This window comes from Hemicordylus capensis, chromosome 1 (assembly GCF_027244095.1).
Source record: "Hemicordylus capensis ecotype Gifberg chromosome 1, rHemCap1.1.pri, whole genome shotgun sequence".
Lineage (NCBI taxonomy): Eukaryota > Metazoa > Chordata > Lepidosauria > Squamata > Cordylidae > Hemicordylus > Hemicordylus capensis.
Window position 1 is genome coordinate 365,323,398 of NC_069657.1, and position 26,189 is coordinate 365,349,586.

At 42.0% G+C, this 26,189-nt stretch overlaps 1 protein-coding gene and 1 long non-coding RNA gene across 2 annotated transcripts in view; one reads left to right on the forward strand and one right to left on the reverse strand.

The window, feature by feature from the left end:
• The window catches only part of NOX3 (NADPH oxidase 3), a 340,950-nt gene that overhangs the window by 232,215 nt on the left and 82,546 nt on the right, over positions 1-26,189 (reverse strand). The gene's annotated exons all lie outside the window — the stretch shown is intronic.
• LOC128344126 (uncharacterized) overlaps positions 24,074-26,189 on the forward strand; it is an 89,388-nt gene continuing 87,272 nt past the window's right edge. The window contains exon 1 of the long non-coding RNA XR_008315686.1: positions 24,074-24,612. This is a non-coding gene — a long non-coding RNA (uncharacterized LOC128344126). The remainder of the gene's footprint in view (positions 24,613-26,189) is intronic.

The window sequence follows — 26,189 nt, forward strand, 5'->3', positions numbered from 1 at the left end:
AAGGAATAAGGAGCCAATTGTCAGCAGAGCAGCCCATGCTTTCGCTGGCCAATCTGCAGGCTGGAAGGGCCGGAAATTCAAACAGATGTCAAAACTCAAAATCAAGACTGAAGGAGAAAGACTTTTCACGATTTCAAAATGGAGTTCCGAAACAGCAGAAACAACAAAACGTTTTGTATCCGAATCAGGGATGTTTTGTTTTGGCTACAAAATGTTGTGTTTTGAGCATTGGGTGTTTTGTTTTGGCTACAAAACAGCTGAAATGGCCTGTTTTGTGCACAAAACGTTTTTTATCCGAAATGAAACACACATCCCTACTCTGTTGTCTTTTATGAAACAGAGATGCAAACAAGCATATCTATGCTATGGGGGAAGAGGTTCTTACTGTAGAAAAATGGGCAGTGTGCTACTGGATACATATAATTAAGCATGGCCATATAACCAAGTCACCCAATACTTTCTTAAAAATTTCAAAACATTTTTGTTTGGCTAACAGATATATTTTCTGAGATAAAATTAATTACTATAACAATCACCAAGTCCTGCGTGCACCCATGGAGCATGACATGAAAACCTGAAATTTCCGGGCAATCCTGATCAAACCTAGATAACCAGTATCCTAGTTATTTATGCCAGTTAAATGTGGTTTGACTGCAGTGGTTTGACTGGATAGCCCAGAAATTCTGAGTTCTTACATCATGGTCCCCAAGAGTGCACAGGGCTCAGCGACTGTAGATAACTCTAACCACACTCACCACAGTTGTGAAAACACAGCCTATGTTTCATTGTAGGACAAATGTCCCATTGACATGGAAGAACAGCAACAGTTCCATTCATCCTGAAATCAACATAACTTCTAGGAGTGGACCATCAAGACTACTCAATAAATATAATTAAATTGCCGCATGAGCAATTGTTCTTGCTCATGGATAGATGTACGTTCTGAGAGCATCAAGACCCTGAGGGCTCAGTGAGAAGTTCGTTGAACAAAGCATCCCAATTGAGCAACACTTTACCACGGGTAGTTTGGTTGTTTGTATGACCCTGCTAAGTAGTAAGGAGGATTTCAGCACACATCAGGTACAGATGTATCATGTGTGGTAAAATGGTTTTACAGAGGAAACAAAGTGAGTTTGGGGCTTGTGATAACCCATGCCTCACACTCCTTATGCACTCTCCCCATATGGCCCAGCACATTCCACTAGGGGTGTGCCCAGACTGTTCATGGCAGTTCAGTTTGAATTTGGACAGCACCACTGCTCCACAAACCAGTTCAGTCAGACCGACCAACTGGGCTGGTCAAACCAATTAACTAGCTCGAACTGTTTGAAGCGGTTCGTGATTGAAACACTTGAAATGGCCCGGTTCGTGGTGGACTGGTTCGACCATGAACCCGTCCATGCACACACCTACATTCCACTTTCTTCTGTACCCAGGGTCTCCCTGACCCCTAGCCAGGAACAGATAGCAAGTTGAAGCTCTGGGATTCCACATGAAATAATGTTGAGATTTGAGTGTCATGTAACTATAATGGAAATGTTCAAACACACGCTTATTTTATTGCCTCATCTTTAACACATTAACTTAAAATGGGAGGCCTTAACAGCAGACTTTCCCCCCTCCTAGTCTTCATATTTTTGGATGAACTCTCAGCTGGAGATGAGACAAAATAAAATTATGAAAGGCAGAAAACAGAGCCAGGGAAAAAAATGACCTCAGAATCATAATTTTCTCAACCATCGCTGTAACGGAATGCAAGTCTGCGGCAGCAGGGGTGAAATTACAGTACAAATTACCATGCTATGCCAGATAAATTATTCTCTTCAGCACGGTTATTATGTGATAGATAAATAAATAACACTGTTGGACTGATTGACAAAATATAAATGATCTGGAGCTAAGCAGAGCACCATGGAAAAAGCACCGCATAGCAACTTACATTTAATTTTGAAATTAGATTTGCCACAACAAAAGTCACTTTAAATAGTCCATGTCTAGGCCAACTACAAATTGAACTGGTGAAAGAGCTTTTCATCTTGAAAGGTTGTAGAGAATGGTATGTACCCAGCACAAAAAAGGCTGATATGATGGAGTAAAGTGAGGTTAATTACAAAAATAATTACTGCAACATTTTATTACAGTTGATTATCTGCTAAAAGACAGGCCAAAAATAAACACTGGGCATGATCCAGCCATACTTAAGCACTTTAAAGCCCCACTGCTTTCAATGGGAAATATGCTTGATCTCTTGTTGAAATCAAAATACTGAACCTGAACCATGCCCGTTGTTCTCAACTATGAACCTATGTGTACTAGCATCTAAGGAGGTGAAATAGTGCAAATATAGCATTTTGATGGCAATCTATGCAGATATTAAATTAGTTCAAATAATTAAGGATGTCCAGTTTGTTCTTCTGTTCCACAATGGCTACCTTATAACAAGTCAACGGAAATTCACAATAGCAATAGACAAAGCCACATGGAAGTTTTTGAATTCTAATGGAAAGATATCCAATTCATATCTAATCCCTCAGGGAGGCACACATACCAGCCCCACACTTCCTCCCATATCCCTGCTACCTGCCTTTGCAAGCAGCAGCAACTGCAGAACTAATGTGTCTTGTAGTTTTCATGGTAAGAGTTGGGTTTTGAGCCAACCAAACATCTGTTTTGTCCAGCTTTGTGCATTTTTTGAGGGGAGAGGCATTAGCACAGAATTGAGTACACAGAAGCCGTTGCACCAAAACACGAGTAAAGAGGGGAAAGGACTGGTTTGTGCTCTTTCTCCCACACGCTCATCCCCTCACTGAAGCAAATATGGTGTAAACAAGTTTTCTGTGAAATCTGAGGCAATGGGCCTCAATGGGCCTTATAATGTGTAATTAATAATGTATAGTCTATACATCAGTTGTGATGGAAGACATAAGATAATCACACAATTTACAAATTAATCAGAAAGAATGGGTACAAACTGACCGTTCAGGTTGAGTCGGAGAAGCAAAGATTTCTTAACATTCAAGAATGAAATTCTATAATAATCTTCCTAGAACAATTATCAGAGCAAAAGGAAACATCACTTACAGGTTAACGTGACTGTATTGTGCATTCGGAGATCTGTATATGAGTGCCTGGCATCAGCTGTGAGCACATTTTAAATGCATATTTAAATCAGATTTCTTGGGGAACATATGACAGTAGCTGTTGGGAAAGACTTGAGGCCATAGCCCTGTTCAGATGTTACAAAAACTGGTGACACTGTACTCATATTCAGCATCCCTGAGAACATGCTCTGAAGCCCCACCTCTACCCTGACATGCACAGAAGCCCCACCCGCTCTGCCCACAGTTATAACATTTGTCTGTAGAGAATCTGACTTGGACACATTCTTGTGCTCAAAATGCTGGGGTGCCCCAGTGTTCTGCATTATGATAATAATTTGTCCACAAATTCAGTGTATCTCTCTGCAGGCAAACACTGTAACCTTAGACAATGGAGAGACTTTAGAGCAGGCCTGCTCAACTTTGCCCCCCCCCAGCAGCTTTTGGACTACAACTCCCATAATCCCCAGCCACAGTGGCCAATAGCCAGAGATTATGGGAGTTGTAGGCCAACATCTGCAGGAGGGCTGAAGTTGAGCAGGCCTGCTTCAGAGCACGTCAGCATATGGGCGGGGCTTCAGAGTACTCCCGTGGGTATGATGTACATGATTACAGCACCTTCAGTTTTTATAATACCTGAACATGTTTCAGTGTATTTTGCTGAGAAAGTGTGCAGTGTTCGATAATTAAAGCAAACAATATTGTACTTGAATAAAACGGGTATCATAACAGTCATCCAGAGTTAGATAAAGCAGATTTTATAGGGATGGTGAGAAATTTCAAAAAAGATAAATTTGAAGAGAATTTCAGGAAATGTCCTTTAAGATGTTTTTAATAAGGTTATATCTTGGAACCTCTGATTCCAACAAAAATGTACCATCGCCTCAGAGTTTCACAAAGGCAGAACCTCTAGGTGCAACCACCTCCATGCAGAACCTGCTGTTTCTGGAGTTGGGGGGCTTTTTACCAGAACAGGAGGCATTCAGGCACACTGGGAGGGTGTGAAGGGTGTACTGAGGAGACATGTGGGGGCACCTGGGAACTGTAGTTCCTCCCAGTGCTTCTTCCCCTGAGGATATTCTAGGAGGAACTACAGTGTCCAGATGTCTTCACACACTTTTCTAGCATCCCTTTTGCACCCTCTCACTATCCCTGCATGACTTTCTGGCATCCATGAGTGTCTCCAGTTCCAGTGAAAAGCACCCTGGCACTGGAAATGGCAGATACTGCGTGGAACTGACCGTGCTAGGAGTGCCTGCTTTCATGCAGCACCAGAGTGATAGTGCATTTTTGGAGCTGAATATTCTGATGCACAGCCTTAGCTTTTAATACTTTTCAGAAGTATGTATTACACAAATGAAAATATTCCATGGGCTGGTTCTCATGATTGAGTAATGTTAGCTATGCTACCAAAAGTCAAGAGGCAGAGACATGCATGCTCCTATGAAAGCTGGTTAAAGTGATCATGTGCCAGCTCCAGCGTCAGCTGGATGCTGTGCCATACTGACATTCAGTCATGATCTGCACAGTAGATCAGATAAAAGATCTCAGGTTGGATGTCAACAGGGCTTGGTGCCCAGCCACCACTGGAGCTGACAAACAATCACTTTCACAGGGACTGCCTCCCAGCTTTCAGTGGCATAATTAACATCACCCAGTCACAAGACACTGTGTGTTTTTTAGCTGCAGATCTACACATAGCAGAGACTGGATCTACACATGTAGCAGAAGATGGAAACAGAATTGATTGTACCACATAAGGCATTTCATTAAAGTGGATGGCATAGCATTTTTTTTTAGTAACCCGCACCCCCACATACACAAAAATCCTTCCTGCAAGTAGAAGGTTCATGAAAACTTCCCCGGAAAAAACTTTCTGGAAAGTTTTTCCATAAACATGAAAAAATATGACCACTTCATCTACAGTTTGAAGTGGTCCAATACATTTTAAGAATTCAGGACTCTACCACTCCCTTATTCCCACTTCATTCTGCTGCACCTGTATGTTCAGCCTAAGACAGATATTGCTCAAAAAGTGTTAGGATAGTTGCTTTTGATATTGAATATTTTTTTAGCATATGCAGCGTTTGGTTTTCTTCACAAGGCATTTTTTTTATTTACTTTAAGCAACACTTAATTTATATCCTGTACACTAATCTATAGCCTTCTGACTGACTTCTTGAACCTGGTATTACTCTTTTTAAAAAGTACCAGAAGGAATGTTGATTAACTGACAAAATGCTGCCAAGTCTTTTAATGCAAGAACATAAGGAATCCAGAAAGTTCATTTCAACCTGTTATAATCCAATGAGTGACATACAGCACCCAAGATACTTGCAAGTGTCCAAAATTAGCATCATTTTGACACCCATCATCTCTTTTCCTCCGAATATGTGTTATATAGATTGCATCACATTCCGGCCAATGGAGAACATCAGTATTCATCCAAGAGGTCATTTATTTTATCTTCAGTGAATTTGATTTGGATCCAAAATCAGAAATGAAGCTTCATGTTCACAAAGGAAAATTACCTTTGTCTATCATTATTAACCTAGCATATTAAATGCATTTTATTTTATAATTTGGTAAGTGGTTCTATAAGATGTTGGCAGCAATGGCTACATTCCTGACTCCTTAAGGTGGATGAAAATGCCAACAAGTGACAGCAGATACAAAGAGGCTGGTGAAGATGGTTCTCCAGAGAAAGGCTCTTGTCAGACTTTAAGAATGCAGAAAAGAAAAGAAAAAAACAGAAAGAAAAGCAGTCTCGAAACTGAATTCTGCTCTAGAGGGAATACAATTGCTCTCCTAGGAAGCCGTAGAGCCCAACAGATTTGGAAAGGGTGTAAAAGAAAGGTGTGTGGAAGAATAAATTGTAAGGATATTTTTATTCCTCATAACATTATGCCCAAGATAGGTTGTGATATGACATGTAAATTAAGCATACGAAGTTCCATTCCTTCAGCACCAACATTTTAAAAAGATAACAGACAGAAGAGGATTGTCACATTTCTTAAGAAAGTTTGCTGAAGTTATGCTTGCTGCCTCTGTTCTCCATCTTATGTTTTTCCCCCTATCTGCACAAAAAGTTGCAACTACATTTTAACTTATATATACACCAGTAGCATAGGGAGGGCATAGGCAGCCCATGTCCAGGCTGCCCGCCACCCCAACCTGGCGGTGCCCCCCCAGTGGCTCCCCCCCGCAGTTCCCCTTTTCTTTCCTCTGCATGTGCAGGGTGCCATTTCTCTCCCCGCCATGCATGGCAGCAGTGGTAGCTGAGTGGCAGGCTGTTCCCACAGGGAGGCTGCTACCACTGCACTCAGTGAAGAGAACAGGGGCACCGGGTGGGGCACTGCCTGGTGCCCATCATGGCTATATGGGGATCCCAATGGCAGGTGTGCATGGTTTCTTGGAACCCTTGTGCATTATGACAGTTCCACTCCTGATACACACAGGAGACATGATTATTAGACATTTTTATATCTAGTGCTTGAAACATGGTCATCTGGTGTACTATGATATTGAAGACAATGGTCTTGTTGTGTGATAAAATCCTTTTTAGTAGTTGGCAGGATGACAGGAATCCATCCAACCCAGCTTGCTCAAATCTGGGTAACCCAGATCCTCTACCTTGTTCTTAACCCAGGTTGGATGAAAAGTGAGTGCTCCTACCACAATGTTTGGGTTCTCTGGGTGCATTTGCCTTTGGTAGCAGGTCTAAGGAAGCAGCAGCCATGTTTGTAATAGAGCGATGTGCTGGCATCTATGAATATGCCACTCTACAAAACACACTCTATGATCATTTACTTGCAATGCCTTCAGTAGGGCTGGTCCCACCTCCTGCTCATTCATGGCCAGTAAGGGGACAGCTGATGATGTAATGAGAGTTGCTGGTTTCCTGGTAAAGCAATGATGCTGGGATAGCTCTCTCAATCCTTGGAGGACCCAGCTTTTGATTTCAGTAATGAAGACTGCTGCTACCTGGTCATCTGTGTGTTGAGTTTGCAGACCCAAACAGAAGTTCTGCTCATCTGTGGCTATCAGAGTAGGAGCTCATCACCCCTCACAACCTACTCCCATATGATCATGTGAAAGGGCTCAATATGTTTTAATTGTTTTAAAAATTTTAAATGTGAATAAAAAATACAAGTGTTTGGAAACAAATGTATCATACAGATAAACCTGTCAGAGAGCTGCATTCGGCTGCAATTCCTTGTTGACTACACAAACGCTCAGTGAACTTGATACTGCATGCGACTTGACACGACTCATAGACAACCAAATGACCCCAGGATGAGAGAGTTCATGCTGGGGTAGTTTGGTCATCTATATGGATTCTGTGCTGTCCAGGTTATAAGGCAGGCAAGCAGAACCTGAGTCAAGAGGATTTTCAGCTGGAGATGAAAGCTGTATAGAAAATAAGGGGACCACAATATGCTTGTGGGTGCAGAAGACTTGTCACATTTGTGATCATGAGTCCATGAAAACTGTGTTTGTGGTTGGGAATAAAATAGACAAATGAGAGGTCCTCAGAGATAACAAATATTACTGGGTAATGCCCTGGATTATTTATTTATTTATTTATTTATTTATTGGATTTATATACCGCCCTTCCAAAATGGCTCATAATACTTCCATAAATGAAGTTCCTCTTGTTCAAAGGGGAAAGAACAATTTTCATTGACCCCCCTCCTTCTGCAGCCACCTATGCCTCCCAAAACTGTCCTTGGGGGTTAGAGGACTAACTCCCAAGGGACTCCCAGGAGCAGATTTGCCAAGTTTCATATCGTGACTATGGGCCAGTTCAAACGATACTTTAAAGTTAGTCTATCCAAGATGTACCCAGATGTACAGGCTAATGTAGGGAGAGTGAACAATCCTATCCTGGGCTCTGTTGTGTTTACAATTTGAACTCAATGATTAGGGGTAGGGGTGTGCACATACTGTTGGTGGTGGCTCAATCAGAATTCAGACCGAACCATCACTCTCTGAAATGGTTTGGTTGAATCAAATGGCGGGGTTGTGCAAACTAACTGGCTCAAAACGACTCAAAATGGTTCATGATCAAATCACTTGAACTGGCCGGGTTCACGGCGGACCGTTTTGATAGTGAACTGGCCCATGCACATTCCTAGGAGAAAAAAATCATCACTTAGCAATCTGGACAATCATATAATCACATGATAGTGACTGATGCACATTTAACCCTTGCTAACTTGGCAAAGAGGCACCATTTAATGTGGCGATTCTCTTTATTTAGCAGGGGGAGTGTAACTGGCCCTATCCACCCCCAGCACAGTACCTCCAGGGACTGTTGCTTGTGTCTATCTTATGTTTCTTTTTAGATTATGAGCCCTTTGGGGACAGGGTTCCATCTTATTTGTTTGTTTGTTATTTCTCTGTGTAAACCATCCTGAGCCATTTTTGGAAGGGCGGTATAGAAATCGAATGAATGAATGAATGAAAATCCTACATTATATTTAAATCCTGGATGAAGAATGTATGTTTTTCAATTTGGATGATCATTTGTACACATTAGAGGAATGTGTTGAAAGTATCATCTGAATTGGCCCTATGTATAGCAAGTATACAGTGAACATCGTTATTTGTAAACATGCAGTTGCAGGGCAACAGAGAGTCACAGCTAATTGTGGCTCCCTGGCACACATGCACCAAAAGCATGCTCACAAACATGCATTTCCAGTTCATACGTTATGTTGATGACTGAATATCAAACACTGATGAATATGGGACAATGGTGGTATCCTCATATACAATGAATCAAACTTTGCAGGGTCCCTTTCTAGATATACTCATATAATCTGTGAATTTTTTTTTATATTTGATGATGGCACCAGAATTCTGACACGTTTTAAAGTATGGCCAGGTGGAAAATCCAGAGTGGAGAGAAGTGAGAAACGTAGTTGAAAATAGAATTTACTTGGGTTCAGACTCTCAGAAAGCAGTTTATGTCTGCCAGTGACAATGTGAAAAAGTAGTGCTCTGGTTTAGTATATCTGCCTGGACCAAACTCCATTTATGCCTGCACTGAAGCTGAGAAATATTAATGATAGGGAGGATCACCACCAGAGACAGATAGCTAACTGTAAAAAGAGCCAATTGGGCTCAGCATGCTTTGCTAATATACACCTGATAAAAAATCATTTCCCCCTCACTGTGAGTGGCCAGTTTTATTAACAACTGATGATAATATGGAATGACAGTGGGGGGGGGGGATTTTTAAAATAATAAAGAGAAACCCTGCAGGTGAGCAGGATTGATTTTAATAAATGCTGTGGCAGAAATGAATCCCTAGGACTTCTTCCACTCCTCTTTTTTCCACAGAACAACAACAGAGGATTCTGTGAGTGTCAATTGCACCAGCAGGAGGCCAGTGACAGGTTGAGCCGTATGGCTGACATGAGTGAAATCAAATCTCAAGGAGAAGTAATATAATGCAGAACATCTAATATTATAGATTATGGAGAGAAAGGGGAGATGGGCTGCACAGGGGTAGTACAAATATCATTATATGCTGCAAAAACGCAAGCTAATCAGAATGACAGTTCTGCTAAAAATCAACAAGAATGCAGCTCCGTCAAGTTCATGGTTTATTGAATTATGAAGAAAAATATCACTAGCAATTGGACTGTATTATACATTGATGTTCACTTCTAATACAGTTAATACATGAAGAGCAAGAACTCAAAGAATCTAGTTGCATGATTGCTCCCCAAGAAGCTTACACAAAGCTTCAGCAGGCAAAACAAAGTAGAAATTTGTGTAGGATAGAAGCTCTCTGTTGTTTTGTGTCTAAGATTGTGTCTTAGCTACAAGAGAGCCAGCATGGCATAGAGGTTAGAGTGTTGGACTAGGACCCGGAAGACCTGAGTTCAAATCCCCTTTTAGCCATAAAGCTCACTGGGTGACTCTGGGCCAGTCATGTATCTCTCAGCCTAATGTACCTCACAGGGTAGTTGGGAGGATAAATATAACCATGTACACCTCCTTGGGCTCCTTGGAGGAAGAGTGGGATATTAATGTCAAAATAAATAAATAAAATAAATCCATGGGTTGTTTGCCGAATGAATGGATAACCAAAGCTTATTTTACTACGTTTCAGTCAGTTTTACAATGGATGGGCAAATGATACTTGCTCCAATCCATTAAGGGAGTTCAGTTCATGTTCAGTTCATCTCAGTGCTCATTTGGGGCCCATGGTACTAGCTGGATGCCTTCTTTAGTACAGATGGTGTTGATAAAGATGGTGGCTTGAGAAGTTTAGTCTTGGTATGAATAGTGGGAAGAGATTTCCTTGTTCTATTTAATTCACTGCAGTGTGTGTGTGTGTGTGTATGTGTGTGTGTGTGCACGCATGCACATGTGTGCGCTGTATAGAAGCACCCTGGCACCACCTTGTGGGGACCCTGGAGCAAAGCCTTGCACTGCACCCCAATGATGCACTGGTCCTCAGCAGCACACACACATATGTATGTGCTGAGCTCCTCTCCTTCAGTAGTTTGACAGCAGCCATCTGGAGTGCTTCAAGTAGCCATGATGACCACTTCTAAATGCGCCAGACCACTGCAGATGCCCCACTACCCTGGTAAGCCTCTCTTAAATCTCACAAGGGTTTGAGGAAGGTTTACCTGGTTGCCAAGGTGGCGGAAGTGTGGAGAACTTCATAGTGGCTGTGCTAGCCGCTGCCACCATTTTAAACTATAATGCAATGTGCCCACCTCATCACTATGTCATAGTCATGCAGTGACAGGACAAATGTGCTTCATTGTCATTAAAAAATTAATGATGGCCACCACAAAGCACTCTGGATCATGCTATAGATCATTGCCATCACCCAGGCTCTCAGCACTGGGCTGTGATCTTATTGTGTTTCTGGGCTTCGGTGGGCTTCCAGATTGGTGAAGCACTGCCTCTGGATGGATGGATGGATGGATGGATGGATGGATGGATGCAGGGGTGTAGATATAACTGAGTGAAAGGGTTCAAAGAACCCAGCCCCCCCCCAGCTCGTGAGGGCCCCCCAGATCCACCCCTCCCTATTTTCTGCATTATCTCCCTCACTCTGAGGGGCCGCCAGAGAGAGGGGTGAAGGCAGACCCCCTTTCCCCTAGCTACAACCCTGGATGAATGGATGGACAGATGGACAGAACAACAGACAGATAGATAGATAATTTAGTACATAATCAATGTCCTTTTTATCTTGACTGTCTGCCATTTCCTAACTCTGCTCGCAGATAAAAAGATGAGTTCTTATATAAGTGGCAGGTTTAACCATATGGATAGGTATACGCATGGTTTACCCAGTCTGAAGTATATAATGTAATTACCTGGATTCTTTATCTGATTGAACTGCAAATGGATAAACTGTATATATTTAAGTATTTGTACCTACAATTCTATAATAAATCATCATTATATTATATAGCATGAAAATAACTAGAATAGATGGATAGATAGATAGATAGATAGATAGATAGATAGATAGATAGATAACTTCCATACCTACATGAAAATATCCTTGCATATAAAAATGAATTTAGTATTTGGATTTTATGATGACCTTGAGTATAATTTCCATACACATAAAAAATTGATGGCCCCTTTCATTATCCATTCCCCTTTTCTCAGTCTGCCTGGCTGCCTCTCCTCCATCACAGCCGCCACCACCGATTCCATCCTGACTCCTGCATATCATCTTCATGACCACCCTCCAGGGGGTCTCTGGAGGAAACTTTTCCACTCTCTTCTTTGAGAAGGCTGATGTGTGTTGTAACTCTCTGGAGCTTATTGAAAAATCAGTCTTTCACTCACACTGAAGAAACCAACATGCCACTTATTCCTGGATGTGAGGACACTTGATGAGAAAGGAAGAACTCCACTGTTCCATGTGTGCTTTTAACATTTCAGTGTCTCAGAAGTGTATTTCTTTGACATACCAGTCAAACAACCACTCAGGATCTCAAACTGCCCAGTCACCAAGACAATTGTCTCATTTCCTGTATTTTGTTTTTTCTTTATTCCTAAGAAAACCCCTCATCCATCTTATGAAAGAATGTAATAAAAAAAACTAGTATATGGATAAATGTGCAACTAATTATTAATGCTCTATAGAAGGTAGTTTTTATATTGCAATTACCTTCTTTGTGTTCTAAAGCAGAACAATACAAAAGAGGAACTTCTTTATTAATGCCTAATAGCACAGCAATTTAAAACTTTCTCGTTTCTTTAATAAGGCCCTTTATGAAATGTTACCTAATTTGACAAGATTAATTATACAATTAATTTGAGATGGTGCTCAGTTAAATTATTTTTTTAAGTCTTAAGTACACTGGAACCTAACATGAAGTGAACCAGCTATTAAACTTGATATTAATTAGACAGAGAGGAAATAATGCATGTATTGTTAATATAAAGGGCACTGAAAATTTGGTAAAGATGCATTATTTTATTACTTTAATAAAGTAAAGCTAACAGAAAGTCTAAATAGTTTTGCAGATTAATTCTGAACATCAAGTAATGAAGACAAAATAGGAATTAGGAACAATGAATTGGAGTTAGGAACTGATGCTAGTCCTACTCATTTGAGTGTTAGTACTTGCCATTTCTTGTTATCTTACAAGATTGGCTTTTTATACAAGATCTGTATGTTAACAAACCAACCAAGAAGCAAGGAGATCACAAGCCAATGATCAAATCCAAAGCCAATGCCCAAATCAGTCAGCAAGGGAAAAACAGGCCTCCAAAATTGTGCTTGGAACATCCAAACTTTCCAAGCTCATTCCATCAGAACAATTGGCTCAGCCAATTGTCTCAATAGAACGTTCCAGGCATTTCTGTTCCATTCCAAGCTCGGAATGGAACACAAATCCCATTCTGTGCACATCCCTACTAGGGATCTGCTTTTGCTTCCAAGAGGTGGACCTACATCGGTAGCATTTCCAGTGAAGGGAAGGACGAACAGAAGGCCTTTATTTTTCTTTCCCCAGCTATCTATGGCACTGGGAACCTCACACATGGGGTAGGTGGAATAAATCCTGGTCTTCTTCCTCTTACCTTACTAGAGATACTAGAGATTAGTGAACTCCCAGGGGCATAGCAAGGTTGATGTGGGCCCTGGGGACAAAAAATGAAGATGGGCCCTTTTCCACATTGAGCAAAAAGCATCCCTCAGGGATCCAAGAACATTCCTGCCTCCTGTCCAGTTATAGCTACATCCCTGTCCACCCCAACCCAATAAATAAATAAATAAATATTCATTCATTCATTCATTCATTCAGTTGTATTTGGTTCTCCATTTGAATTGAGTCACAGTAGGGAACTAGTTATGCAGAAACCTCATTAAAATATTGTTGTGCTCTTGATATTGACCAATTACAACCACAAAATGTTGAATGCATCTTGACAAGTGTCTTGCTGTCCTTTTAAAATTCAGTTGTTAGATACAAAAAGCCATATGTTATCAAACACACTGGCAGACCACAACAAATAGAAAGTTAGAATGATTGGGTTCTATGTGTACACTGCTTGCTTGGAAATAAAATATTATCCAAAATGGGATTAGAAACTAAACAGATTGCACTGCCTGAGCATGGACTTGATTCGTTCTTTGTAACTCTGAATTGTCATTTTTCTGCTTTAAAATTTTGAAGTAATTTAGCATTACTTCAAAAAGCTTGCATGTCCAATAACCAGTATGGCCCAGTCCTCCCTAACTGCATTATGCATATTTATTTTTTTATTTGAATTAGTGTAGTATCCAGTTTTAAACAAGCAATATTACTTGACAAAAATCAATTCGTAAGTGGATTTCAAAAAGTGGTATACTTTTTTTTTAATAAGCAAAAGTATGGCTTACAGAAGGTAGTCCATTTGGGAATGGCAATAAATCATTAACCAATGACTATAACAAAACGCTCTTGCAGAATTTTAAAATAATCTGGTAATACATGCTCCTGGGATTGAAATTCAAGAAACTAGGACCCTAAAACCTCAACAAAAAGCATGCCAGTATTTATGGGCTAAATACTCCATGTGTGTGTAATTAGGCTTTCTCTGATCAAAATTATCATATTGACAATGAACACCACTGAAGCTTTTTATAATCTTTTCTTAGTAATTGTGAATTATTTGCCATCATACAGTGCTCGAAACAGCGTACTCAACTGAATGCATTTTATCTTTTTTTCAGTTGAAAATTAAAGACTTATCATATAAATAAATAGTAACACTGGCTGACATCCTGATGAAATTACTTAATGGAAGTCCTGTTGAAATTAAGTAGCCCTTTGGAGTAACTCTGGTGTAGTACTATTGAGTAACAGTCTGGATGCCAGCCATTGGCTTATTCTGCATAATTAATATGATGTTAGGCCAATAAGAAAAGTCATTGAATGTATTAGATTCCTTGGATTGTTTAGCCAGCATTACTCAAAGCAGAAACAAATAGCCCTCAAACATTATGCTACAGTGGGATTGATAGCAGGATAAGAGAATGGATATAAGCAAGACTTAGGAATGTTTCTTTATCTCTCTCTTTACTTTCCTGCTCCAGTTCCCTGCATAAACTGGTCAGAAGAGCTCTTACCCCTGGACCTTGGGGACCTGGTCCGTGGCCTCCAAGGTCCAGAATGGCCTCCAAAGGCCATGGGGGGCCTCCTACCATCACCCCACTCCACCACTGCCCCGCAGCGCTGAACCATGGCACCGAAAACGTCAAGAATTCTAGCAGCACCGTGTGCGCAGCCAGGGGTGTGGGGGTGAGCTGAGCAGGCCTCCCTCACCCCTGTGGTGGCAGTGACTGTGCTGGCAAGTGGAGAAGGAGTGGCCACTGGGCTTGACCGATTGGCCCAGTGGCCCTTGAGAACTGCAAGGAAGCTCCGGTGCACCTGCACAGTGTTGGCTAACTATGCAGGCACACCGGAGCTTCCTTACAGTTCTCAAGCGCCGCTGGGCTGAACGGTCAAGCCCAGCTGCTGCTCCGGCTCCACCCACTGATGCCACCACCGCCACTACAGGGTGGGGGAGGCCTGCTTGGCTCACCCACACACCCCCCACACCCTGGCCACGCACATGGCACAGCTAGAATTCTTGAAGTTTTTGGTGTCGTGGAGCAGCGGCGAGTTAGGGTGGTGGCAGGAGGCCCCCTGAACCTTTCGGCACTGCAGTTCAAAAAATGCAGGTTTAACTTTTAAAAAAACTTTTAAATTTTAACTCGCAGCTCACACACACATATCATGGGCACTGTAATGTGCCATGTGGCATCCTGGAGTCTGGGGAAAATGAGTCCAAACCTCCAGGTTTCCCACAATGCACCACGTGACAAGCGTGATGCATTGGGTGAATCCCCTGTGAGTCAGGTGCTCTAGGCACCCGACTCTGTATGTGCTTGGGCTATGTGCAGCCCAACCACACCCATTACCCCAGGCCTTGGGGTTGAGGGTGCGCTCATACCCTCTAACCCCAGTTAAGGGCCAGGGTTGAAAGTCGGGCTAGCATGGGCAGAACCATGGGTATGGGGAGCGATCTCGGCACTCCAAATGAGCAGCCCAACCCAGGCTGGACTTCCCAAGCCTGGGTTGGGTTGCTCATGTCAATAACCTTTTGAGCTTTAGTTAATGAGGGTTGATTTAAATGGACCACTTACCATGTGCAGTACAGCCAATGGTGGAACTCCAGATGGCAACTAAAATGTTTAAATGGATTTTGTCCTGTTTTATTCTTACCATGTACCATCAGTGGTGTACCGTTCAGGAAGCTTATCAGTGACGCAATCATATATAGCATGTATCATGTTTTACTTAGTCCTCTGACTTACGTAATATCGCTTTAATTAAGTCTCACTACTCAACTATTTAATTCCACAGATATTTGTATGCATTCTCAGGATACCATAATCATTATTTGGGGATTGTTTAGACTCCTGCCAGCATCTGTATTGCCAGTACAATGTAAGAACAGGGCCTAATGCCCTAGCAAACACAGAGGCTGTGCACACAACCATTTTCAGTGGGTGGGGAGAGCACGGGGGCAAGGCAAAGTCTAGCTTCTCTACCCTTCAGATGATCACTCCTTTTCTGTATGATGCACAGCTCACATGCCCACATGATCTGTGCTGCTCTGAGCGGTGTGGATCTCTGGAGGCCAGAAAAATAAATGCTACTAGCAAACACAGAGGCTGTGCACACAACCATTTTCAGCAGGTGGGGAAGGCGCAGGGGAAAGGCACGACTGAGCTTAACTTCCCCCCAGATGATTGGTCCTCTTCTGTGTGGCATGAGGCTTGCATGCCCACATGATCTGTGCTGTTCTGAGCAGTGCGGATCTCTGGAGGCCGGGAAAATGAGTCCCAGCCTTCAAGACTCCCAAGATGCACTGCATGAGCAGTGTGGTGCATTGAGGGATTCCCCCCTCCAGCCGGGCACTCTAGGCGACCAGTTCTGTGTATGCTCAGGCTGCTGGCAGTCTGAGCATACACATGACCCTGGACCTGGGTAGGAGGGTGCACTCACTCCCTCTAACCCAGGTTAAAGGCTGGGTTAAAAACCCGGGCTTCCAGGGGAGGCAGTGCAGAGATCAGCCTCAGTCCTGGCACTGCACACGAGCAGCCCAACCCAGGTTTGGCTGCCCTGGCCTAGGTTGGGCTGCTCATGTGCACATCCTCACTGAGTAAAGGTAAAGTGTGCCACCAAGTCGATTTCAACTTCTGGCACCCACAGAGCCCTATGGTTTTCTTTGGTAGAATACAGGAGGGGTTTACCATTGCCTCCTCCCATGCAGTATGAGATGATGCCTTTCAGCATCTTCCTATATTGCTGCTGCCCGATATAGGTACTAGCAGGGATTCAAACCGGCAACGTTCTGCTTGTTAGTCAAGCATTTCCCCGCTGTGCCACTTAAGGTGGCCTCACTGAGTGGTATAGTCTAATTTCAAGGTTATAGACCAATTATTGTTCAAAATAACTAATATGTTTCTACAAGATCCAATAGCAAGCTCTTTCTTGATCAGAATTTAAGAAAATTCAAGACTAGAGGTCAGGATTGAGATAGGGGTGGCAGATTCAGGGACTGAACTTTTGATGAGACTTGTCAAGGAAAGAGAAATGTTGACAAATCAGCAATTCTAGGGCTTCAAGAAAGTCCAGAATTCTCCAGTTCTTTCTATTAATGGAAGGGCTTCAGGCTTGCCATGGTACTAGTTTTCAAGGATGCAATACTGTACAGCACGGACAGTTACTAAAACGCCACAAAAATTTTTAAACAAAAATTAGTTCAGATATATGACCATACACAAAGCTTAAGAACTGAGGCAAAGAGAATAGTACCCGCAAGCTAACATAAACAATATAGGCACACTCATAGAGAAGACTTCCTGTGGTCCATGTATGATTGTCAGCTTGAACCAAGCTGTAGTTAAGATAGCCAAAGATCAGATGTGATTTAGCAAATATATCAAAGTCATCTTTTCATTGGTCGTCTTCTTCAACTTTGGTTTCATTTAAAATTCTGGCACTATGATAAGAAGCATTTTGTTGAATTCCTTCTGGAGCCCTGATTGTTTTGCAGCCAAAAGCCTATTCACTTTTACTAAATGCAGGTCAACACAAGCGCTATTAATTAAATTTAACACAGAGAACTGCTGTTCTGCATCCACCTGCTCTCTTTTGCAAGAACTAAATTGCCCACTCAGCTTCCGTTACAAGCCGGGGCTCCTCCCTTTATAACATCACCAACTGGAAAACAACACTGCAAGAGTCATTCTGAGCAATTTCCATCACTGCAGTTGTGGAGGAAATCACTGATGGGCACTAACTATTTTATGAGCAGTTAACTGCAACCTCCAACTACAACTCAAAGTAGTTTTATAATAAATTACATTTTAGTAAAATTAATTTGAGCTATGTTTGTTCTAAGTAGTTTCAACCCCCTTTTATAACCTCTTATTTGCACCCACCACCACTGAAAATTAAAACTGTTTATGGTAGCAAGCCATATGGGTCATATGTTTATGGGTCAAGCCAAACAGTTTATTGGAATTCAAGACTATAAACATTTACTTTACTCAAATAACCTGTGCAGATTGTTCTGCGTGAGTTTTTCCTAATAGAAGAATGTAATTATTATTGTTAGTAGTTAAACTACAGTCGCTCACCACCAATGACAGAAATTTAACTACATACTTTGAGCTATTTCCCATAAACTATTTGTCATTACCATGCCACCTCATGAAAGTAGTTTAGCTAGTTGTAGTTTAACTACTGCCCATCACTAGGGGATATATCGTTTGTTTTTTATGCTAAATTGGCACCCAAGATGTTCTTCACAAGACTTGCTTAGTATTCTATAACTGAAAGAACTTTCTGAGATATAAATTTGCTATTTGGGTATAAAGATATACAGCAAGCTATTTTATACCAAGCCTGGCCAGTGGCTTTCCAATGTCTTGGTAGAGGTCTGTCCCAGCCATGATACCTGAGACTGAATTTGAGACTGATTGATTGATTGATTGATTGATTGATTGATTGGGTGTCGTCAAGTCGGTGTCGACGCTTAGCAACCACATAGATAGATTCTCTCCAGGATGATCTGTCTTCAACTTGGCCTTTAAGGTCTCTCAGTGGTGCATTCATCGCTGCTGTAATTGAGTCCATCCACGTTGCTGCTGGTCGTCCCCTTCTTCTCTTTCCTTCAGCTTTTCCCATCATTATGGACTTCTTGAGTTTGGTTTCCACATAATGTGTCCAAAGTATGATAGTTTGAGCCTGGTTATTTGTGCCTCAAGTGAAAATTCTGCATTGATTTGTTCTATGATCCATTTGTTTGTTTTCCTGGCTGTCCATGGTATCCTCAAAAGTCTTCTCCAGCACCAAAGTTCAAAAGCATCAATACTTTTTCTACCTTGCTTCTTCAGACTTTTGCATCCATAGAGTGTCATGGGGGAAACTATTGTCTGAACAATTCCAGTCTTTGTAGATATAGACACGTCTTTAGGGTTGTAATGCTATGAAGGTGGCTTTTGTCCTCCATCCAATACACACTATCACAGGCCATATGCTCTTATTACCTTAGTCACAGTATCTGACTAAGTATCTATCACAGTATCTATCACAGTGACAGATAGGAAATGGAATATGTGTGCAATAGAATTGGGTTTTTTGTTTTGTTTTTACCTTTAGACCCAGGAACTTGAGGGGATGGGGCAGGGGCGACCTTTTACCAAACCTTTGCATAGAGGCAGAGACAGAAAATTGGTAGATTATTGTTATGTACATTTCTCTCTCTCTCTCTCTCTCTCTCTCTCTCTCTCTCTCTCTCTCTCTCTCACACACACACACACACACACACACACACACACACACACACACACACACACACACCATTTTTCTGATTCGAATATTACACTGTTTTGCTGTTCTGTGGCTAGTTGCAACTTCCACCTTCTTCCTGATCAGGCTGCTGGATCCAAGCCTATTGTAAGCTGCTGGAAAATTTCAGATTGTTTGGGGCCCCTAGGATTTCCCATTGCAACTATCTCCCTTTAAGGCAAAGGCTGTTAGGACAGAAAAAAACCCATCCTTTAATTTCTTGGAGGCAGCATCCTGTAGTTGAGGTGTGCTGAGGTGGCAGAGCACTTGCTAAAGAGAGCTTTCACTGCTTAGCTCTATAGAGGCATGCCCAGCACATGGATGTGCTGTGTTTCCTTGGGAAGGTGACTGGCACATATGTGCCACATGTGTGGTTGTGTGTGTGTGTGTGTGTGTGTGTGTGTGTGTGTGTGTGTGTGTTGCTTACAACCTGTTTCTCCTGAAAGTGTCTGAACTTGTATTTTTGAGTTGATATTATGGTAAGGTTATCTGAAAGATGGGTGTCAGATGTTTGGACAGGGGCGCAATTTCAGTGATTGCCCAAGGCGCTATTTTCCCTAGATACGCCCCTGACCTTAACGTGTGGTGGGGATCATGTAGAATACTTTATCCTGTATTCCTTGATAATGTCCGGTATATAAAATGACATGCTATGTGACATCACCATACTATGCATTTCCCTGCTCCTGCCTCACATTATTGGCTGCTGGTAGTAGGGACAGGGAAAGACAATAAGTTTAATACAGCATATTAATTCACACACCATCAGAACGTTAAGCTTTGAATATGTGCAAAGGATTGACTTTATCACCTAAGCACACATCTAACTCCTCATCTTTCTCATCTAACAACTACAGTTGTTATTTAGCAGGTTAAAATTCTGTTAATATGAACAAAAAGAGCTGAAGGGAAGAGCTATAGTCCGATGTCATTGTAGACAGATCATGTACTGTCTAAATCATCAGTCACATTTTATAAATGGGTTTTGGACATTTCTTAGTCACAAAGTCTCCTGGCTCCATCTTTGAATTCCTTCTCACAGGCTGATGATGAGATTAGCACTCTTTTGTTGAGCTGTGGGAGAACTGAAACATGGAATGTGATAGATAGGCACAGAAGTTGTAATGAAGTTTTCATTGACTCAGTCGGATTGGCGAGGTACCACGGAGGACTTCTTTATGCTAGATAACTGGTTGGAAGTGAAACTCCAAATGAATATCAAGTATGCACTGCTTAAAATAATGGCTTGCTGGTGATTCTTATGGATATTTTCTGCATGCCATTTTGCTCCATGGAGTTTCATTTCCTTCATTTTGCTCTGTTTCCTGAGCAGACTCCTTAAAAGGTAGTGTGTGAACAAGATTTACTAATGGCAATTAAAATGCATCAGTGACATTCTGTACAGCTCTTTGCCAAGACTAAAGACCCATTGGGTCCCCTTGCAACTTCAAAGGCCACCCCCACAGTGTAGCAATGGGGCTCTGATGAGAAGCCTTCAAAGCAATTTTGGGCAGCAACACAAGTGCTCCTTTTCATCGAAAACAATGAAAAAGAGCCCTGCACTGCTGCCCGAAAGTGCTTTAAGGACATTGCACAGGAGTCCCAGCACAGCAGTCCCAGCTTTCGAAGTTGCCCAGGAGCCCCAAAGGGTCCTTAGCTTGACAGAGGGCTACATAGAATGTCATTCACCCGGTATTTTTTTATTTTGTACTATTTCACTACAAAATAGCTATTCCTTCTCCTCTCCTCCAATTCCCATTGCTCATTATATATCTATATCTATATCTATCTATCTATATATATATATATATATATTCACGAAACTAAACAAAAACAAATTGCCTATCTCCATAAATAAGTACATATTGGCCCCATTCACACAGTCACTGAAATCTAGGTTTAATGTGAGTTACTGACCTTAGCATGGTTGTGTGAATCCACACCAAGTTGGAAATCTCAGATGCATTTTGGGCCATAAATCACCTTGGCATGAATTCACACAGTTATACTAATGTCAGTAACTCACATTAAACCTAGATGTGACTGACTGAGGCTATTCACATGATGGATCCCGTGGTGGGCAAGGTTGGCGGTGGGGGGAGGCAGGGGATAAACCACCTTCCCACAGATGAGCAGTCCTCTTCTGTGTGGCACATGGTTCACACACACGATCCATGCTGCTCTGAGCATTGTGGATGTATGGAGGCCAGGAAAATGAGTCCCAGCCTCTAGTGCATTGGGTGTTTTCCCCATGAGTCGGGCATTCCAGGTACACACAACCCTGGCCCCGGGGTTAAGGGCACGCTCGTGCCCTTAAACCCTGGCTAAAGGCCAGGTAAAAAGTAGAGTTAAGCAGGGGGCGGGCAGCTCCGAAACTGAGCTCTATCCTGGTGCTGCACATGAGCAGCCTAACCCAGGCTGGGCTGCCCTAGCCTGGGTTAGGCTGCTTGTGAGAATAGCCTTACTGTGTGAATCAGGTCATTCTCTTGTAAATGTATGGCTGGATATAACTAGGAGGTATCTCATCCAGGCACTCTTATTAATAGCCACCAGTCTTGCAAAAAGAAAACAATTATTTCTTATTGCAAAAAATTAGAAAATTATTATTATTATTATTATTATTCTTTCTTGTCCATCCTGAGAATGAGGGATACCTAATCCTCTCTATTAAAAAGTCTGTGATCTTTCCATTGTAGAATGAGTGCCATCAGCAGCATATGTTGGATCAATTTCTTATAAATGCAAAAACAGTTTCCTCATCAATATAACTTAACAGTACTATGAAGGGGAACATGCATGTGAAGTAAATAAGCATGTGCAAAGTCACATTATGTCACAGGCTAGTCCTCACATACATAGCCATCATTTGATGGACTTCAGCATCAAGTGGTGATTTACCATCTAATAAGTGGTCAAATAAATAAGCCATCACATACCAAATACCATAGGCAAAATTTCCATGTTACCTCCAACATAATGCTTTATTAAATGGAGTTAGCTCATGTATTCACTTTCAAGTCATTATGGTTGTTCACACGTCCTGTGAGTGGTCAATGCACTGCATGATGAGTATGGTGTGTTGGGGGATTTTGCCACAAGCTGGACAGTCTAGGAACCCAGCTCTGTGGCTGCTCAGGCTACAGGCAGCCCAAGCAGACACACAACCGGGTACCAGGGTGGAAGGGCATGCATGCGCCCTTCTACCTCAGTAATAGTCCAAATACAAGACTTCCCGGCAGGGTAGTGCTGGGATAGGGACTGATCCTGGTGTGCCACATGAGCACCCTACCCGAGTTGGGCTGCTCATGTGAACAGCCTCAGTATAGAAATGAAATCAAATAAACTAAGAAAGAAAGAAAGAAAGAAAGAAAGAAAGAAAGAAAGAAAGAAAGAAAGACCTCAAGTCATAAGAAATCAACTGACATACATATATGTGGGACCAAATCTTACATTTCAAAAAGAATCTGGACCAAAGTCTCCTATACCATCATCTAGTATTCTGTCACTAGTCTATTAAGTTTTGCTTACTCTAATATAGAACTAGACTGTAATCATTAAATAGCATCATCAGCGTTCCTGAGAAGTAGATGATGACAGCAGGGCTGACGGCTATCATTTTATTTTTGCTATCACAGCAATAGGCAAGTGAAATCGAAAACAATGCAATTACGAGACATGGTCTACACTGGAGCTTGGATCTGAATAGTATGTAATCCTTGCCTTTCTGCCCCCTGTTTATTCCAGCATGTGTGTATTTTACTTAATTATATTTTTTTCCTGATTATTCGTGATTTGGCAAGTGCTGCTCTAGGCAGTCAATAGCAATTATACTCAGTGAGAAGAACATACAATACAAATTAGAGCAATATAGATTTCCTCCCACCCCATCCTTGGTTACTTTAATGTTTAGTTACCCTGTTAGATTTAAACTGAGTACATAATGTCTAATAAATTGCTTTCATTAAAACCTATTAACTGACAGTTAGAAATAGCATTTTAATCTAAAGGAGTGCAACAAAACATTGCAGCAATTAAATGATACAATGTTAGAGGAGTGAAAACTCCAGTTTCAAACCAAGTGATGGTGCTTAGCTTTATCTGGTGTGATGGGATGGAATGGGATGTGCCCAGGGTGTTAAGCAGGAAGCAGACACAAAGGAGGTCACTGCCTTTCTTGTTGTTCCCTTATGCTAGTTAATATGAGACTATAGAACAGGACTGTACAACTTTGGCCCCCAGTTGTTTTTGGACAACAACTCCCATCATCCCCCACTATTGGCCACTGTGTCTGAGGATCTTATTCATTTACTTTATTTTTCTGTGCAAACCACTTTGAGAACTTATTTTGAAAAGTAGTATCTAAGTAGTCATCATCGTCATCCACAACAGTTGGAGGGCCAAAGTTGTGCAGCCCTGCTATAGAATGTCTGTACAAGGAAAAGCCAGTGTCAGGAAAAGCCCATCACGACCATCCCCTGACACTTTCCCTCTTTCTGTTCTCCTGCAGAGTCTGCAGCATTTTCAGCAGTCTGGTTGGATGACTGGAGCCAGAATTCTCCACGTTTTCAGAAACAGCTTGAAGCATGACGGTTGTGTTCCACCCGTTCCATTTTGAAGTGCCTTCCTTTTGCAGAAGCTGGATGAGAAGCAAGAACCAGACAGGACTGTTCCAGTTAGAACAGATCCTTCTTTCTAGCTTAGCCTGGATGTACCTTAGGGCCGTCCTTAGGGCAGGGTGACTGGGGCGATTGCCCCAAGCCCCACGCTGGGACAGGCCCCGCTCTGGGCACACTGCAGTGCAGCCTGCCCTCCTCTCTCCCCAAGTCCCAGTCCTAGTCACTTATCTTTCCCCGCAAGCAGCTCAGCCAGAGCCAATTTTTTGTGTGGATGAGCAGCTTGAAAGGCTCCCAGGCAAGCCGCTAGAACTCCTTCTCTCTCTGCCTCTCAGCTGCTTGGTGGGTGGGCGGGGCTTCAAGAGAGGCCTCCATGCAGGCCTTGCTGAAGTCTGAAGCTCAGGAAGGAGAGAAGGAGGCAGGCCGAGTGTCCAGCGCTGGCTGCCGTAGCCCACCACAGCTCTCTGCGGATCCTCTGCCCAGCCCTGCCCAGCCTTTGTCTGGTTAGTCATAGAGGTATGATGTGATTTCCTTTTGTGATTATTCCCCACCTTGAATATTTAGGAATTGGCTTGCCATAGGGCTTTGGTATTGACCAGCAATGTAGGGCAGGGTGGGAGGAATAGGTATATTTAAATTGAAGTGGGTTGGACAAATTGTTGGTTTTTAATTTTTAAAAAACAAACAAACATCAAAAAAGTCCCATAAGTGGCTTGTTTCATGACATAAAATTACAAAAATGTCTGGAACTGAAGCCACGCCCCCCCTTAGACCATCATCCCACCTCCATATGGAAGAATCTGACCTTTGCCTTCATAATAAGGGCAAAATACCCCCAGCCTTTCTCCCCCAGCCTTTAGATCACCTGGAATGACTTGGCACAGGGCATTGGCATTGAGCAGAGATGGAGGGCAGGGTGAGAAGAATATGTATATTCAATTTGAAGTGGATTGGACAAATTGTTGTTGTTGTTGTTGTTTTAAAATATTATTATTTTAAAAACCCATCCAAAAAAGTCCTGTAAGTGACTTGATTCATGGCAGAAAATTACAAAAACCTTTGGAACAAACAATATATAATATATATTTATTTATAAATGCACTATGCTCAAGTTGATTTTCAGCCCAGAAGGTTTAAGAACTGTGAAGCATGTGTTGTGCTTTTTATTTTTATTTCTTTAGAAATGCATTATATGTCCAAGCTGGTTGGACATGTCCAAAAACCTCACTCACACTCTTTACACTGTATGTCGTCAAGCATATGATTATGTAATGATATGAAATGTTGCCCTGCACATGCTGATTTGCCCCCAGCCGTGCATCCCCCGGCCTAGGGATGGCCCTGCATAGTCCATGTGTACCCAGATTCCCTGGCAGACATGTGGGTGGAAATATAGATATCAAGATGGGGCACTAAGCAAGAGGGGGGGAAATTATTATTTATTTACTTACACAGTCAGACAGGTGTTATTGACTGGCTTGTTTTATCCAGACATCGAGTCCTTCCCAAGGACCTGGGATGGCTGAATTTTATTATCAATGGTGTTGCTGTTATTATAGATATTGTCACAGAATATAGGCTGTTCCCAGTAAAGCTGCTTTTTGTAATTGGCTGATGGTGATTTCTGTGGCCCCTATGGTGTTAAGGTGCTCTTCCAGTTGTTTTGGAATTGCACCTAGGGCATCAATTACCACTGGGAGGATTTTGGTCTTTTTCTGCCACAGCCTTTCAATTTCAATTTGTAGATCTTTGTATTTTGTGATTTTTTCTATTTCTTTTTCTTCTATTCTGCTATCCCCTGGTATTGCTATGTCGATAATTTTAACCTGTTTTTCTTTCTTCTCAAGTACAGTTATATGTGTATTGTGTGGCAGATGTTTGTCTGTTTGTAGTCGGAAGTCTCATCATAATTTTGCATCTTCATTTTCTACAACTTTGTCATTTTATGGTACCACCAATTTTTGGCTACAGGTAGCTTGTATTTTTTGCAGATGTTCCAGTGAACCATCCCTGCTACCTTGTCATTCCTTTGTTTGTAGTCAGTCTGTGCGCTCTTTTTACAACAGCTGATTAGGTGGTCCACAGTTCCATCT